At 34.3% G+C, this 19,681-nt stretch overlaps 1 long non-coding RNA gene across 2 annotated transcripts in view; it reads right to left on the reverse strand.

The window, feature by feature from the left end:
* Positions 1-19,681, reverse strand: part of LOC119474012 — a 196,611-nt gene that overhangs the window by 90,681 nt on the left and 86,249 nt on the right. The window contains exon 1 of one of the 2 annotated variants that reach the window (XR_005203298.1): positions 8,984-9,142. The exons of the other annotated variant lie outside the window; for it this stretch is intronic. This is a non-coding gene — a long non-coding RNA (uncharacterized LOC119474012). Of the gene's footprint in view, positions 1-8,983; positions 9,143-19,681 lie in introns of those variants that run through there. 2 annotated transcript variants of the gene reach the window in all.

The raw sequence follows: 19,681 nt of genomic DNA on the forward strand, positions 1-19,681 counted from the left end.
GAGTAGAATGCTATAGATTTAAAGGTTCTGTATTCATTAGGATTCTCCAAAGAAAGAAACAGTAAGACATACATAGATACATAAAAGGAGGTTTATTGTGGGAATTGGTTCATGAGATCATAGAGACCAAGAAATCCCACAATTTTTTTGTTTATAAGCTGGAGATTCTGGAAAAGTGGTGATGTAATTCTTCCTGAGTCTGAGGTGTAAGAACTAGGGGAGCTGATTGTGTAAGTGTCAATCTGAAGTTGCAGGCCTGAGAAGCTGAAGGACCTCTGGCATAAGTCCTGAAATGTGAAGGCCTGGGAAACCAAGAAATCCAATGTCTGAGGGCAGGAGATGAACGTCCCAGTTCCAGAAGAGAGAAGAATATTCCCTTCCTCCATGTTTTTGCTCTACTTAGTACCTCAACGGGTCAGATGATGGCTGCTCACATTGATGAGGGAAGATGTTCTTTACTCAGTCTATTGATTAAAATGCCCATCTATTCTGAAAACACCCTCACAGATCCACCCAGAAATGATACTTTATCAGCTATCAGGGTATCTCTTAGCTCAGTCAAGTTGATACCTAAAATTACCCATCACGGTCCTCTAAACAGGAGGAGGTGCTGTGGGTGCTGGGGCAGAAGGCAACCTTAGTCAATGTCAAGTGGGATCAATCTTGACCAATACAAAGTGTGGCTAAAACATACATTTCAGACTTCTGAGAGAAGAGGCAAAACCAGCGGGAGAACACTTATGGAGAAACAGGGAAATTATTAAAAAAATAAAATACACTCAGCTTAGTTATTCAAGACTATAGTGGCTAATTTTTTAGGAGATGCTGTGAAAAACTGGCCAAAAGTTTCAGATATTGGCAAAAAAAAGTTAAGAGTCTGGATCAAATAGAGACAACCCCAAATCTTTGAGATACAAAAAGAAAAAGAAACAGGCATTGTTTTGTGCTCCTCTGCCTACCTCATTTCCCGGGAATGCAGACTTTTCCGACCTCTTCACTTAGTCTCCGGTGCTATCCTTGATCCATTCCATTCTTCATAAAATGTCCTTCATAAAAGTTGCTAATGTACAGCCTTCAGCCATACAAATTGTCCTGCTGTTTTCCTTCTAGCTTTTAATTCTCCTATTGTGATGCCTGCAGACACCGTAGACCACTGTTTATTTTGTATCCTTATCCATAACATCTTGGCTCCAAATTAAGGTCCTTAAGCTATCTAAATTGTTCTGCTAACCAAGCTAAATCCCAGAGCTTAGAGCGGTTACAGGGAAAGTTTCCTATATCTCATCCTGGTGCTGTAATTGAAATTAAAGTAAATGATTCACACAGTGCACATTAATGTTGGCGCAGCTCCCTCTGCCTTCTTCCCAAATGACATTATGAGTTATGCCAAACTAAACTCATTTCCATTTTTGATATGGTTAATGAGTGGTAGATGAGGAGAATGCCATTGACAGAGTATAACTTGATTTCAGTCAGGCATTTAGGGCAAACAATGACTCTCAGACTTTTCTTTTGGACATGACAGATAAATGTTAACAGCATGATACAAGAGTATTTGAATAAAAATTACCAAGACTTGATTAATTGCTTGGTGAGAAACAGAAAAAATTCTGTTTCTAGTTGTTTTCCTCAATGGTATTATCAACAAGGCAACTGAAATTAACATTTGGATATTGACAGTAGTTTAATTTTTAGAGAATAGAATAACCTAAGATAAAGAATTTATATTGGGTAAGAGAACTACGTTTTGAAGGAGTCTTAGTGAAATTATTCTCAACAACCAAAAACAAAGTTTTATGTATGTTACAACATAATAAAAGGAAAGTTATGCCACCATGAAAGCCTGCTTTTAAAGATTGGTGCCAAGGCATTTTTTAAAGGAAGATAAAACCTTATGTATACATATTGTGTGTGTATGTATAAATATGTAGTACAGAGGAAAAAAGACTGGACGGAAACATACTTTCATTTCAAATGCTATCTCTAAATAATGGGATTAAGTTTACTTTTTTTATTTTACTTTCCAACATTTTCTAAAATTTAGGCAATAATGGTATTACTTTTCAATAATAATTTTTAAAAAGATACCAGTAATGGATAAATTTAAAAACCTGGTCAAAACCAACTAGTAAAATTGAGCAAGGATGAACATAATGCCATGCATTTCCCTTCCAGAATCCATGTTGGCCCACAAGCTGGCCCCTGTCACACAACCCACTTGGACATAGTGTCCCACAACTCCCCACTTAGCCCATCTCCGGCTCTCACTTCTGGTTCCAATCTAATTGGAACCCCAAGAGTGGTTGATGCTGAGCTCCATACAGTAAGTGCCAAGTGTGGTCATGAGTGCATGCCACTGCTTATTTTCCCAAGAACAGAGTGAGTTTTTCAATATGTAGAACCTTGTGAAATCAGGACTAGCGCCTCGTGTTTGTCATGCTCACCACCATCTTATTAAAGTGTCCAGTCTCTCGTTTGGTGTTAAAGTTGGTTGATAATGCTTTTCAAAGCACAGACTTAACATACTGGTTGCAAGATTTTTATATGTCCATTTCTTTCTGTATATCATCATTTAGTGGTAAAATTTCAACATTTTTCCTCAAAACAAGGAGAATCATTAAAATTATAGCAGCATGTTGAAAATAACATATAGGTTAACAATTTTAAAAAGTCCCTTTTGTAAAAAGAGAGAAGTCATAATATTGAATTTTTACCGTTTAATGAGATATTTAAATTACATATAATCAAGAATAGGTCTATTATTTCAAATGACTTCAAGGCTCTGCTATGAAGGGTGAAATAGAGAATTATCTGAAGATATTCCTGCAGCCTGCCTATCCTCCAGACTCAGTATCCTAATGACAGCATTTCTTTCCCACCCTTAACTGGAAAAGAATCTGCAGGGACCAGATAAAAGGAGAAGTGACTTCTCTATGTTTTTTTTTTCACATGCAGGTGATTCATTGAAGGTCAGCTCCAATTAGGATTTCATTTTTTATTAAGACCCCTCACCCAAATTCTCTGTAGGTGGATTCTGGTCAACAGCAGGTTCTTGGCTCTGGTAGAAATGGAGGACAGGGGTATCTTAGACAGCCAATTTTGGGTTTCCTTTTTTTTCCCCCTGTTATATCCAGAGTTCACTGAACCGACCATATGCTGAATAGTGTTTTAACCAATAGTAGAGTGCCCAGGGCAGAGAATTGAGAACTTTCACCAGTCAGTGACATCGTATCAGAAATCAAGTGGGTCCTCCTTCTAATTTTTTTTTTAAAGGAATGTGGTACAGTAAAGAGTATCTCTCTATGTCCAGAGAGAATAATTTTCTAGAATACAGAATGGAGAGTTGTTTTTATTTAGAGACAAAGTTTTGACATGTACTCTGCTATCTTGGATGCACCAATGAAAAAGTACTTTTTCCTAAAATTTTGCTTTGTCTTGTATAAATCCTGAGATTTCTGTGCTCAACTACAGTCTAGTTAAAGACTAAACATGGTGTGTGAAATTAGCACCTTGACTGGGTAGTAAGTCGTTTCTAGCTCTTTTGGAACTAGAAATATGAGGACCAAAAGAATTACTCTGGTATATCTGACTAACAAGAAATTTACCAAAAAAAAAAAAAAAAAAAAAAAAAAAAACAACAAAAAACTGCAGATGTTGATGGGAGGTGCTGTACTAAAGTCATCCAGGAGGATTAGGGTCAAGTCTTATATGCCAGGACTAGCTGCTTTTTTTTTTTTAAAACATGACTCTTTTATCCAGCAACAGTGAGTATTTTCTTCTTACTTTCCTAAATTACAAGCCAACCAACCCGATGGTCCTGGGGAAAAAAAAAGAAAAAAAACATGTGGTCTGGTAAATTATTTGTACCTGTTTGCCAGACTGCCTTAGTCTAAGGTGTGTTGTATTATTTATTACAATGTATAAATATTTATTAAGCATACAGCATATCTTTTCTCCAAAGAAGAAAAAAAAGTCAACAACAAACAGACAATACTCTAAAACTCTTTTCTGTACACTACCAAACTGAAAATTCCAGGTAGATTACAGTCTGAAGCAGCAGCACACTGTTTTGAATCCTGCATGTCACAGACAAGCTCCCCTCTTGGTTCCACCCAGGGTTACTCTCATTTTTATTTCTGATACAGGTGTGCTCAACATAGCATGTCTCTATGACCCAAGGGAAACTTCCAGGGGTCTCTGAATGGGGAGATATTTATTAGAACTTAAAAAATCATAAGCTTTTCAGAAATTCAGTTCTGCTTATCCTTTGTTTTAATAACAGAAATTACAAATAATTATCGTAGCTAAACCCTTTAGAGTAATAAAAATAAACTCATAATTTTTTCTATTTATTAAGCATGAATAACATAATATATTTTGGTTAAGAAGTCACTTTAAAATATTTATTTCAAGATGCTCTTGAAGTAGTCTCGTCCACAAAATCCAGTGAAGGAATTCTAGTATTTTTGGTTGACAGATTAAGTAGTAAAATATTTGTAGTCATGTCATTGCTCATATTTCTATTTTTCTTCTCATGGATTCTGGAATAGTATCTAAACATTAGGTTCAGTTAAAATTTTATTATTTTTAGGTTTCGGTGTCTATGAGCTGATAATATGCAGTTCTTTGTTATAGCTTTGTTGCTCTTCTTTGCGAATGCGTCAGATAAACATAGACACACAAAAGCACACAAAGACACACACACACACACACACACACATACACACACTCTTTCCTTAACAACATTTGAGTCTCAAGGGCACTACACTAGACAAATAAGGAAAATATTCTCTCACATCATGCTAGATAAAAATTCAAGAGTGGAATTCATAAATTAAATACAGAGTAGTGGCTACAAAATTCCATAAAACTAGAAAGCGACACCCTAACCAAAGCTCAACTGAAGCTCCATGAGGGTTTGACCAATGCCTGTTTATTTTCAGTGCTGTTTCACAGCTGCCTGGCACAACAGTTAACATATGCATATTTGAAGAACAAATAAATGGATGACAAAACAAATGAGTATGTTAATGTAGGAATAAATGAATGCTTTGCTAATTTTACCAATAAAATATTGGCAATTTGGAAAATCCTGATGCTAAACTGTAAAGAAAAGATTCTATAATTAACATATGCTTCAAAATCTCAAAGTAACTTAGTTTTTATTACTGAAGCAATGCTACTCCAATTGTTTTAGGACAACCAGAAAATACAGCATGCAAGAAGTAATAATCATCCAAATCTAAGAAATAAATATTGTTGAAATCTCGGAATGTCTTTTTCCACATTTACTTCTGCAAGTCTGTGAAAATCTAGAAAAGTTTTACTCTAATGTACATACGGGTTTTTGCAACAAGTTTTTCCCAGATAAAATATATTATGGGCACATTTCCGTGTTCATAGAATTATCATTGACATCATTTTTAATGGTGCTATGTCAATTGAATTTTCGCTACTATCTTAATTTTTGAATCAGCTTTAAATTAGTCATTATTATTATTATTATTTCAGATGATTATTCACCCCATGACACACATTCTACTTTGGCGAATCATTCTGTTCCAAATTTATCCAAGATTTACTGTGGATGAAAAAAGCGAGTTCTAGACCCTTTTTGCCTTGCTTGTGGTGCAATGTACTGCTTGCATCTGTTGCTCTGACTCGAAAATCTCAGTAATGCCTGGAGCTTGAAAGGAGCTGGAGAGGAGACTGTGATCTTTGTTTTTCCTAAAATCTCTGTTAAAGAGAAAATGTCATTTGTTTTAGTTTATTAAGATGTAAAACGGCTATAAAATGTAATGTGTAAATATACATCATCGACAAGTGGCTTAATTGTCTTCCCTTAAAACATTTACTCAGTGGTCCCATATTAAAATATATTCTTCAGTAATAGTCAGTCTCCTTGGGAATACATGAAGCAGCATATTAGGAAATAAGATATATTTTACATGTGCATAACTATCTTTGTGAAGCAAATCCTCCTTGTAAGTTGAGATATTAACTGAAATAATTATAATAAAAATAACATTATGGATATGTTATGTTTTGTGTAAAAGCTGTAATCATAACTAAAGGGAAAAAAATCTTTACGTTAAGTTAAAATTCAGTAGACCAATTTGATTTTGCATGGATTAATTCTCTTGTTCTTTTTAAGGTGCTTTTATTTTCCCAATAGAAAGTGTGCTTTTAACCATAACAGTTACCTTGCAAATAAATATTTTTCAAAACTAAAGTAAATTCTCCACTCTGCTTGATTACAAAGCTTATTTAGTTCAGAGTAGTGTTGCAAATAGTCACTCACCCTTTGGTCCTGGAAAAGTAATGATTTATGCCAAGCACAAGGCAGGAAATATACTTAATTTATTCATTGCACAACCTATACACCACCTCAGGGTGGGGTGGTAGGGAAGGCTGGAAAAACATTGTGAGCTAATAAATTATTTCTCCTTGTTTGGAAGCCTGTCACTATGGCATACTGCTAGTAAAGCTTACAAATGATTTTTATTCTGGAGATGTTGATAAAAAAAGGAAAACATTGAGCTGTATGATTAAGCTCTGCCTATTTTTCTTTACAAAATTTCAATAGGAAGATGGATTATTAATTAGGCTTTCACCAGAAAATTGTGAACAATGAATCTACATAAAAGTAATCCAAAATTTCCATGATTTTTTCTTTTTCTCAAATGTGAAAATTTGTTTTCCTGATTTCTGGACTGTCTTCATGTTAGTATTCTCCGCAAATGTCAACATTTGAATAAACTTCCCAGATCCTACTCCTAGACAGACGTCTACATGGTTGACATAATCCAGATAATTCATGCAAAAATACGCAAATAAAAAACTCTTCTTATTGCCTTTGTAACATTTTTATTTCTTTTTTCTTGACCTGAATTACCCCCATATTAGATCTCTGTAGAGCACCAATTCAAAAATAAATATTAACCCAACACTTTATTTTGTGTTGTGTAGACTTGGCAATGTACAGCCAATAAAAGCTACGTTAGAGCATCTGAACACTCAATTTAACCCTGAAAATTTGCATTTATAATTGATGGTTATGTTTAGCTGATTAACAGTATAGAGAAACACTCTGAAGATTACCAGTGAATTCCACTTATTTTGTAAAATAAACCCTAAGTAAGACACTGGTTGAATTTCAATCTACTCGCGATGAGATGGATTATAAGGAATTTCATGTGTAGACTCCTAAATTAATTTTTCTAAAATAAGATAAACACCAAGAGGCAAAAAGTTAAAGAAATAAACTCAGCAAACATAATGACATAGTAAAAAGATTATTTGGTCATATTTAAATAGCTCAAGTGCTATTGCTGAATGTCTTGAAGCTTTCAAAGACAAGTAATTTAACATTACATACATTTAAGTTAAAAAAATTAAATGGGCCCATCGATGCTGATGATGCTGAATGAATCTCAGAATATTAAAGAATAATGTTGATGATGCTGAATGAACCTCAAAATATCAAACAAATTTAGCATTAAACAATTTAAGAAAAAATAAAAGGGCCCTCTGAAGAAATATTTTCCCTCAATGTTTGTGTCGTCTTATAATTTTTAAAATAAAATCCCCATGATAAAGGACTTCCTGCAATAAGAGTTAGTGAAATACAGTAATTAATATTTTCATATTTATTTATTGCATTTGATTTCATTTTAGATAGAAACAAAAATTTAAAATCCACTTTCTTCATTGTTACTGAAAACTTTAAATTTTATCATTGAAGTGAGAATGGGAAGACAGAAAAACCTACTCAAACATTCACTTTAACTGAATAAGTATTTCATTTGATCAAAAGTGATGAATGAAACTTTCGTTGCTGTTATTATTGATAACTTTGTGAATTATCGTAGATTTTGAGGGAAGAAATAAGAAAAGGAAGTCTAACTACAGAAGAAGCAGTAGGGTATAGTGACATGGGTATTGATTACAATCACTTAAATAAGACCTTTTCTAGACTTCCAACAAGCCACATACAGTGTTTTTCATTTATTCAGTGTACACATATTAAGCTTATAGCAAACACAATCCTGTGCAGGATGCTGTGGATGATACAAAGGTGACTATGAATTTTATTTCTTTATAGCTCTCCTTTCTTCCAGAAATAATTTTAGGTGGTACAAAGACATAAAACACAGCCCTTATGGAAAATAATATGGAGGTTCCAAAAGAAATTAAAAAATAATTTCCCTTTTGGGTATATACCAAAAAGAAACGGAGTCTCCAGCAGTAAACATCCTACACTCTTGTATTCAGTGCAGTATTATTCACAATAGCCAAGATACAAAATCAACCTAAGTGGTCGTCATCAGACAAATGGACAAATAAACTGTGGGGTGTGTGTGTGTGCGTGTGTGTGGTGTTTATAGTGTGCATGTGTATGGAATATTATTCAGCCTTAAAAAAGAAGGAAATCTTGTAATTTGCCACAGCATGGGTAACCTGGAGGACATACGTTACGTGAAATAAGCCAGACACAAAAATAAAAATATTGCACGATTTTCTACATGGTCTTTTTAAGTCGAATATGCAGAGATAGGCAATAAAACCATGGTTTCAAAAGTTGAGAGTGGCTGGAGAAAATGAGAAGATATAGCCTAAAGGAAATGTAACAGATATGTAGAACAAATGTTCTAAAGATCTAACATATAACATACCGCATTAAAGACCATCATTATTATTTATAGCTACAGTGGACTGTATTCAGGACTTTTGCTAAATAGTCCAGATTATAGCTGCTTTGCCACAGAGGGGCAAATGGACAACTATGTGAGATGTTGAATGTGTTTATTTGCTTCACGATAGTAACCATCTTACTGTATATATGCATCTCAAAACATCATTTTGTATACCTTAAATATACACAATAAAATTTATTAAAACAAATAAAAAAAAAACTCCAAGCAAAACAGAACCAACATAATGCTTGAAATATATATGTATATTTTTTGCATCTTTTCCTCACCTTATTCACATAGGATCCCAATTCTCTTTAAAAACATGAGGGTCGGGATTTTCGGCCCCAAGCAAGCAGGGAGGGGGTGCTTCCCTGGAGGTTGGCCGATGGGTTCTGATGCTCTTAAAACAGCAGCAGGCGCCAATGGGGCAGCAAGGGCCAAAGTTGCAACAGCAGTGAGGGATGATTGTGCCTGCCCTAGGAGCCCTCGAAGATTGGCTCACAGCTCCAGTGACGCTGCCCGATTCCACACCCCAAAAGACTTTTAATCACTGATGTAATGCTTAACTAATAGCAGCCTGGGTTTAGTCAACACACTACACCCTGAATGATTAGATTTTCAGAGCATTTTTTTTCGTGTTACTCTCCACAGCATCCACAACAATCAAGAACTCTTATTGACTCAAAGCGACCTGATTTAAATTAAATAATGATGGAGTCAATAGTTTGCTAATGGCTAACAGAAATGACAGAGATTGTTATTTTATTATTATTACTATTATTTCGGCTGGTGCTTTTGTTTTTCTCTTATTTGAAAATAAAGAAGATATAATGGGCATGAAAGAGAGAGAAACAAATTAGGCATTTGAATGCGCCTCCATGTTATAACCTGTCTTTTTGAAAATATAAATTCTTCTCATAAGAGCATGTCTATGACTCATGTTAGACAAATTTTTATTTTGCTTTAGCATAATTGAACATCCCGAAAGCAGAGCAAAAACATATTACACGTAACGATTAGGTAGCAGTTCACCATTAACAAAAAGGTATGAGTGCAGGTAAGATGGCCTCAGGATGTCTTGAATATATTTACTTATTTTAACAGCCTAAGCTAAGGTAAACACAAACATGGTGAACTAAGCTGACCCTTCGGTAAGGTCATAGGTTCTCAGGAACATTCTAAGTATCTTCATATATGTGCTTGTGCATATATCTAAAGATTTTTAGATATATGCACAAGCACATATATGGAAATCATCTTCTAAAATGACTTTGACTCCCAGAAATAAATAAGCATATATTTCCTATAATCTTTCAGACAAATCCACAGGTCTTCCTTGCTTATATTTGCCCCAGCCTAACTTTCTTTTGGCATATTTTCAATATAATTTGTCACTTCCACTCATTTATCTCACTCCTATATTCATATAGTTTTATATATGTGCCTTATTGCTAAGAACATTCAACTAATTACACAATGAGGTATTTCCTCATTCCTTTATTTATGTATCTGTTTCACAAAAGTCCACTAATGATATATTTCTTTTGTCTGAAACTAAAGCTAAATCACAACAAAGAACCAAAGATGATTGAAACAAATTCTGTGGTGTTATATATTCCTAATCTCTGCCCAATACTAGTCCCCGTCTTTCTCCCTCTTTCCCCAGGCTTAGGATATTTGTCAGTTTCTTGACTTGAGATTGTGAGCCTACAGGGCAGATGTGTACTGTTCCGTCATTCTGCATGGCTCAGAGCATGATGTTGGTGCTTACAGAAATGTGAAACATAATACCAATAATAATTGCATGCAATGCATTCAGAAAATGTTCATTAAATAACAGTTACGTAGTAGCCAGCTTTGTGTCTTCCTGCGAATACAGATCAGTGTGTGTGTGTGTGTGTGTGTGTGTGTGTGCGTGTGTGTGTGTGCGCGCGTGCGTGTCTGTATGCGAATGTGTGTGCAGGTATGTAAGTGTGTATCCAAATACACCCATCCCCACCCCACACACATAGATTTAGGAAAAATGCATAACCATTTCTCCTTTGTTTCTATATGCTGTTTTTACTGTCATACTGAACACTAAGTCTCTAATCATTTCTTATACATTATCAAAATGCCATATATTTCAGCTGTGTGTCCAGCTTTGGGTAGACAGTATAGGAAAATAGAGGAAAAAATTCCTCTATTCAGGAATCAGCCCTGAATAGAGCCCGCTTTTTCAACATCAGTAAAAATAATTTCATCTTTATATTTTATTTTAGGTAACCAGATTTAATTAAAGTAAAAATAATCATGTTCTCATATAAATCATTTACCAATTAGTGAACAATAGTGAACTATAAAATGTTTCATGATGTTTAATTTTTATTTTTCTTATTAAATTCCTAGTGTGAATCACATGAGACACAAACACAGGTCTTCACGTGGGCCTTTAAACTATCCATGGGTAGTAAAACAAGATTATAATCGATCAGTGTTGTGCCAGTACATGACTTGATAGAATAAAATACAGCTAGTTTACAAAACCTGGAATGCATTAATTAGGCCTTTATGATTTTGGAAGGAAAACCATGCAGGTGGCATTACTCATATTCTTTATAGAATTTCTGTTTTTAAGATGATCTGAGATATATATTTTTGAGGTTTCTTGCTATCTCTATAACAGTGAAAAGAAAATTGGGGCATTTTTTGTTGTTTTTTTAAATCTCTAAAAGGCAGCCCTGCCCTACTTTCACCTGAACATAACTTCACATTTTATTATCACATTCAGAACAAAGGCTGCTGCACATGAAGTTTCAATTGCTCCAGCGAAAATCCATCTGATGCTGTATGGTTCTGTACTAAACAGATCCTAATTTGATCTGAAAAGAAAATTAAATCCAAGCAAGAATTCAGGAAGAAAAACAAAGAAACTAGGATTTCTTTTGTGTCCTCTAGGGAAAAAAAAATGTTGGGCATGTGGAATATTACAAAGAATTAAGGCACAAAATGTGATGCCATCTTAAAGAAAAATAACGTTTAATGAGGACTTACTGTGTAGAAGACATGGTTCTGAGTATCCTACATGAATCATTTCACGTAATTATCCAACAGTCCTACAATGCAGGTGTTATGTGCCCCAGAGTTACAATGGGTGTAAGCATTTAAGACTCAGAGAGGTTACGTGACACATTTTTCTCACACAGTAACTAAGTAGTATAACAAACATTCAGATTTAGGCAAGTCGAATTTCTTTTCTTTTCTTTTCTTTTTTTTCCAATGTTGAGTCTCTGTCATTAGACTGGAGTGCACTGGAGCGATCTTGGTTCTCGGCTCACTGCAAACTCCGCCTACTGGATTCAAATGATTCTCCTGCCTCAGCTTCCTGAGTAGCTGGGACTACAGGTGCACACCACCACATCTAGCTAATTTTTGTATTTTTAGTTAGACCCACGGGATTTCACCATGTAGGCCAGGATGCTCTCCATCTCTTGACCTCGTGATCTGCCTGCCTCGGCCTCCAAAAGTGCTGGGATTACAGGAGTGAGCCAGGGTGCCTGGCCAAGGCAAGTTGAATTTCATCTGCACTTAACTATTTCAACTAATATTTTTGTATCAACTTAGCCAACAAGAGAAACTTAGTATTTATGAAAATTATAGACAAAGCAAGATTTCAAAATCCTAAATGATTATTGGATATTTGGGGTAAGATATATGGTCTATTTTTCTTTTGCAATAAAATGCTGGCTAGTAAATCTAGCATAGAGCAAGGTAAGAAAGTTTAAATCCCTTCCTTTGGCTTTTTTAGCAGCTTCGGTAGAATAGTTCAAATGGCTGACTAAATTAAATTTGGGGAAGAATAGTGGTTCGGTTGATTGGCAAGCCTGTTTTCCATTGATATAGACAATTAAAATCTTATGCAAAAAGATTAAGTTTATTTTACAATGTTTCAGTTTCTGTTATACTAACCACAAGTTGATTTTTCCTGTCTTTTTTCCCTTTCATTTATAGACCATGGCCAGAAAGTATTCTGCTGCTTTGTTATATGTCAACAGCAACTGCAATTAGAAATATATTGTAAGTCTACTACATGGTAATAGCATCCAAGACAAATCATAGCTGGGCTGCAGATGGCAGCTTCTCTTCAGAAAGGCATTCTTTCTTTTCTCAATGCAGTAACTGTTGCACTTCCCTAGTAGAAGAACCTGTATTGTGGAAATGATGTAAGTTCCACTATGGTTTGAGCACATAAGAGAAAAAAAAAGGTTAGTAAAATTTGAAATGGTTTGAAAAATAATTGTCTGCCAAAATGCAATTTGCTTCTCAGAATTAAGAAAAAAAAAAAAAAAAAAACTCCACCCATCACTCATACACTGTTGGTGGAAAAAAACATCAGCTCCACCTTTATGGAAAATAGTATGGAGACATCAAAAAAAAAAAAAAAAAACTCCACCCATATTCACCATTCAAGCTCTTCCTTAGGACTTTCTTATATCCTTGCTTCACTTTCTGTATCTTAAATCTGATGGACTATCCCTGAATGCATCCAAGTCATATAAAGTACAGCCAAAGGCACAAATGATGAAAAGTTATACAAAACCAGGATATAACTCAGAATGAAAACAAGTTATATGAATGAAAGGGTTGCAACCTGAGTGTAATATTTGTTTCGTTTGATGTTTGATGAGCCAGTTCTTGTTGGTAGGGGCTTAGTTTCATTTCCTTGGCCTCAATCTTGGACTTATAGAAAATGTATGTCCCAGGCCGGGCATGGCAGCTCATGCCTGAAATCCCAGCACTTTGGGAGGCTGAGGCGCGTGGATGACCTGAGGTCAGGAGTTCGAGAGTAGTGTGATCCATCTGGTGAAACCCCATCTCTACTAAACATACAAAAATTAGCCGGGCATGGTAGTATGTGCCTGTAATCCCAGCTACTTGGGAGGGTGAGACAGGTGACTCATTTGAACCCAGGAGGTGGAGGTTGTAGTGAGCCAAGATTGTGTCACTGCACTCCAGCTTAGGGACAGAGAGACTCCATCTCAAAAAAAATTATATATATGTCTCACAAGTTAGTTTGAGATCATTCTCATTCTCATTCTCATTCCATGGAAAGACAATATAATGAAAAGTATTTGGGGTCCACCAGATAAAACATAAGCCTTCATTATGACTGAAGGTCATTTGGGTACCAGGGTAAGTCAGCAGGTATCAAATGGAGCAACAGAGAGGTGGGGAGTCTCCATCTTCAGAGACAAATCTGGGCATACTTTTAAAATACTTAATTTGTGCTAGGAACCCTTCCACTACTTATTCTGTACCTCAGGTGGTCACTGTCTTTTTATTTCCTGCAAGTGTACTGCCCCTGAGTGTAGACCATCATCTAAGCGTTAACTATCTATCGAAATCTGCCCAGCCTTAAACTTACTAAATAAAAATAATTATAATGTTTGAAATCACAATGATAGCCATAAGAAATATTGATTGAGTAGTTTCTATGGAATATTTACTCTTCTGAAGGCTTCATAACTATTTGCCTACTTATTTCTTACCACAATTTTATGAGATACATAGTTTTATTGAATCATTTTATGGATAAGAGAACTAAAGTCTTCCTAGAAAAATTACAAATGAGAAAGAAAATAATCAGTAAAACAATTCACATAAAACTTTAAATGGCTGGTAACCTTCAGAAATATCTGGAATGAGAAATACTCTTGTTATCTCTGATGTTTCCTAATTGACAAATTTTAACTCAATAGAAGAAACAAATTAGAAAAACATCATGCAGTAGAGGAAAGGCATTTGAAAAAGTCAACAGGCATACAGGATAAAAACTTGGAGCGATTAAAAAAAACACAAGGGAACCTCCTCAACTTAATAAAGAACGTCTAACAAAACCAGCAGCTAATATCACAATTACTGGTGAAAAACTGGCCACATTCCTCCAAGATCATGACTAAAGCAATGATGTCCTCTCTCACCACTCTTATTCAACAGTGTATGGGAAATCCTAGTTGGCCAAGACAGAAAATAAAATAAATCACACACAGATTGGGAAGGAAAATATATTATGTTCATTAACAGGTGATACAATCATCTCTATAGAAATCCCTAAAGAATGGATTTAATAACTCATAAAAGGTAAAAGCCTCCAAGAATTAATAAGCAAATGTAGTTAAGTTTCAGCATACGAGGTTAATATGCAAAAGTAAATTGTTTTCTGTATGCCAACAATGAACAGTAGGAGCTTGAATTTTAAAAAAATATCCTTTATAACAGGACAAGAAAGGAAAGAAGGAAGGAAGGAAGGAAGGAAGGAAGGAAGGAAGGAAGGGAGGGAGGGAGGGAGGGAGGGAGGAAGGGAGGGAGGAGGAAAGAAAAGAAAGAAAGAAAGAGGAAAGAAAGAAAGAAAGAGGAAAGAAAGAAAGAAAGAAAGAAAAAGAAGAGAGAGAGAAAGAAAGAAAGAGAAAAAGAAAGAGGAAGGAAGGAAGGAAGAAGAAAGGAAGGGAGGGAGGGAAGGAAAGAAAGACCAACATAGGCTTACATCTAGCAAAGCAGGAACAGGATCTATCTACAAAATTCTGATAAATGAAATCAAAGATCTAAGTAAATGGTGAGATACTGCATGTTCATGAATTGAAAAACTCAGTAACATAAAAAATCAATAATATGGTAATACATCAGTCCTTCCCAACATGATCTGTAGATTCAACACCATTTCAATCAACATCCCAGCAGGCTATTTTACAGATATCAACAAAGCAATTGTATGGTTTATATAAAAAGACCAAAGATTTGGAACAGCCAATGTAATACTAAAAAACAACAAGGTAAGGGGACGCACAATAACCAATTTGAAGACATAATTAAAAGCTACAATAATTAAGACAGTATGGTATTTGTAGAAAAATAGATACATGAACCAATGTGAAAGAATAGAAAGCTCAAAATGGACTCATGCATATATAACCTCATCTTTGACAATCAGAATAAAATATTTATTTTCAGTAAATCTTGCTGAAACTTTTGGACATTCATATTTTTTAAAAAGGCAAACCTTATACCTTTCACAAAGTTAATTCAAAATGGAACATATGCGTAAAAGGAAAATGCAAAATTATGAAACTTCTGGAAGAAAATATGGGAGAAAATCTATATGATCTTGGGTTTAAGAATGGTATTTTACATTCAACACACAAAACAAAATTCATGAAAGGAAATTTGGCTTGGCTTTATTAAAATTAAAAGCCTGTATTCTGTGAAAGGCACTGTTAAAAGAATCAAGACAGGAAATAATCTCTAAAATAATATTTTCCAAATATATATCTTATAAAGAACTTGCATGTTCTTTATGTATATAGAGCATACAAGGAAATGAAGGCTCAGCATACAAAATCACTAACTCAATTTTAAAAATGGGTAAGGGATATGAAAAGGCATCTTACCAAAGATATTAGATAGTAAATATACATATGAGATATACTCAATATCAGTGATCTTCAGAGAATTGCAAATAGAACAATGAAATAGCGATACACATTAAAATTACTAAAATCCAGACACTGAAAATATCAAATGACAGCAAGGATGTGGAGATCTTATTCTTTGCTGGTGGAAACGCAAAATGTATAGACACTTTGGAAGATAGTTTGGCAATTTCTCGCAAATCTAAACATAGTCTTTCCATATGATCCAGCAATTGGGTTCCTAGGTATTTATCCAACTGATTTGAAAACATGTCCACACAAAAGCCTGCACATAAATGTTTATCTCATCTTTATTCATAATCACCAGAAGCTGGAACCAACCAATATTTTCTTCCATAGGTGAATGAGTAAACAAACCATGGTATATACATACAACGGAATATTTGTTGTTTAGAAATTTAAAAGTGAGCCTTCAATTCATAAAAAGATGTGGATAAATCTTAAGTACATATTGCTAACTGAAAGAAGCTAGGTTGTAAATGTTATATATTGTTATGTATTGTATATTATATGACATTTGAGAGAGACAAAACACTAGAGATGGTAAACAGAGTAGTGGTTTCCAGGATAGAATGAAGAGAGTGACAAGAGGGTCTAACTATGTTATGAATGTGGGAAAGAATCTCACTGAAGGCAGTGGGGAAAATGATATTAACCTAAGTAACTTGGAGATGAGTGAAATTTCTTAGATTAAATGCAAAAGGACCTATACTCTTGTTGATAAAGTGTTTGCCCATAGATATATGGCTTAACAGTTCTGATGCCATTGTGCATGTATACTGGAATTGAGCCACTATGTAAGAGAATGAGCAATTGTGGGAACCATGATTTTTAGGATTGGAGTAGGAAGATTCAGAAAGCAAAGAAGTAATCCAGTTTGCCTATTACCACCTCAACCTTGTCCCTACTCTGCCATAGGGCAAGCCATTCTAAGCTATTTCCGAACTTTATAGTTTTTAAAAATTACTTTTAAAATTGTCTATTGCTAAACCTCTAAACATTCTTCTTTCTCTTATTAGAATCATTATTATGTAATAAATTAGTAATATATAAAATTAATCCTAGCAACCATCATTGTCTAAACACTTGATAAATATTATCTCACTTTGTTTTTATAACAACCCCATGAGGAAAACAGTACTCTAATTCTCAAGATGACCATGCTCTCACAGTGGACTGTGAGCAATTGGAGTTTGACCATGCTCTCACAGTGGACTTAGTCATTCCCGAAGTTGACAACTATTTTTGAGCAACTGCAAGATGCCAGTCCTTGGGGAGTCACCAGGTACATGGTGATGAGCAAATTTTCAGGGACCATGTTTCAAGAAAACCTATAGTCTCTATTGAAAGACAAATGCTGTACAAGGAGACGTACTTGTGTGCAATTTAAGTATCAGTTTATAAAAAAAATGAACCAAGGTAGGGCCTTTACTAGTTAAGTGGAGAAAGCAGGCGCTCTAAAGAACTTACAGGTAAATGGGGGTACAAAGCATATAAAAATCTCAGAGTCCATGAGAGTGGAGGCTATATGAAAATATGTTCCTGGCAGAGGAAACAGACAATGTGATGATGCCAAGGCAAAAACTCTCTTGTTACTGTAGAAAGTAATAAGAATTAGTATCTGGAAGAGCAGGTTTACTATCATAGGATTATCAAACTCCATAGTTATTGCTTTTGCTCAAACCAGAACACTACAGAATCTCTCCTATAAACATTTTCTTCTGCATATAAAAGGTGCTCACTATGGAAAATCAACAAAAGTCAGAAAACACTAGAAGAAAGCAACAATAATCAGTAATCGCATTATGTAAAGAAGCCAAATATTTTGGTAAACTTTCAAGTATGCCATACTTTAAAAAATACCTTCTTGCTAGTAATTTGTATGGTTTTCTTAATTTTATGTTATTACATAAATTTTAGGTGAATATAAATAATATTTTGTTTATATTTCTAGTAAATTTCTCAGGATAAATTATTAAAAATGGAAATACTCTGCCAAACAGAATAAGCATTTTTAAGATTGTTGATACGTATTGCTGAGTTGCCCCACCAAAGTCTTTTTATTCATTTCCATTTGCATCAGAACTGTATGACAGGCCTTGGTTCCTTATACTCTGGGCAACCTGAAAAAGTTTTTATGTTCTTTTATTACTTTTTTTTGTGTGTGGATAGGCAAAACGTAGATATTTTAGATTTATTTTGCATGCTCTTTGACTTTTGACTTCTTCATCTGTGAATTTTTATACATATTCTTTGAGCCTGTTCCTATGGGAAATAAATTAATCAATTATTTCAGTGGTAGTTATTAACTTTGTCTATGTTAATTTAAAATATGACTAAGTTGAATTATTTATTTATTCTGTTTCTGAACTTTGTCTTACACTTATTTATCTTTGTTCTACTTACACTACTATAGCACTGTTTAACTTATCATAGCTTTATAGCATACTTTAGTAGCTGATACTGCTAAACCCTCATGTGATTCTTCTATTTTAAACTTTTATTTGCCTTTTTATCTTAATGTATTTTTCCAATTTTTTGTTAATCTTAAAATAATTCATTATTTTTGTTGTTATTGAAATTTTGTTGTACTTATATATTTAACTTAGAAATAATTATATTTATATGTTTAATTTTGCACAGTTCAATTTTATACAAGATATTTTGATTAACAACTTCATGTTTTTAAGAATTCTTGATGTTCTGACAATATTTTTAGTGTTCTTCCTATAAGAATTAATTATTGAAACCTGCTTCTGAATAAATGTAATTTTCCCTCCCCCAAAACTATATGTTTTTGTCCCTAGTTCTATAAATCAGTTTTTTGAGTTTGTGTATTTAGCATCATCTCCATCTCAGTAAAAATATTAACTGACTGTATATTTTCTACCTGAGTTACTTAGGCACTCTTGGTAATATCTATTAAATATAGATAATCAATAAACTTTACTTTTCTCTTTTAGTACGTAGAACACTTATTTACTTTTATTGAGTTATTGCATTGTCTGTAGATTACTCCGAAATTTAACAATTGTAGGCACCTGTGCTTTGCTTCTATCTTTATCAACAAAAACAACAATAACAACAACAATAAGACTTGTCATTTATCACAGTTATTTTGTGCCTGGCACTGCTCCGAGTCACTCCCTTTTTAGTCTTGATAAATTAGAAACTACTATTATTTCCATCTTTTATGAAAGAGGCACTAAGGCACAGAGAAGTGCAGTAAATTGCCCAAGTTCACCTGAAGAGTTAGTTGTAGAGTTAGAGACTCAAGTACAGAAAATCTGATTCTAGAGTTCAGATCCTATTCAGTGGATCTTCCCAGCTGTGGCCAAAGGTGCGATGCTGAGTAATAGGAAAAAAAAAAAAAGTGTGTAGTGAAAGAAAAGTTTGAAAAAACATATATTTTGTATTATAAACCCAGAATTTTCTTTACACAGTTTCATCAGTCATAAAGCACTATTCTCCTGAGATACAACTTCATAAGAACTGTTCTGTTTTCAGGTAACATCTTCC

Source organism: Cebus imitator, unplaced genomic scaffold, assembly GCF_001604975.1.
Source record: "Cebus imitator isolate Cc_AM_T3 unplaced genomic scaffold, Cebus_imitator-1.0 Scaffold202, whole genome shotgun sequence".
NCBI lineage: Eukaryota > Metazoa > Chordata > Mammalia > Primates > Cebidae > Cebus > Cebus imitator.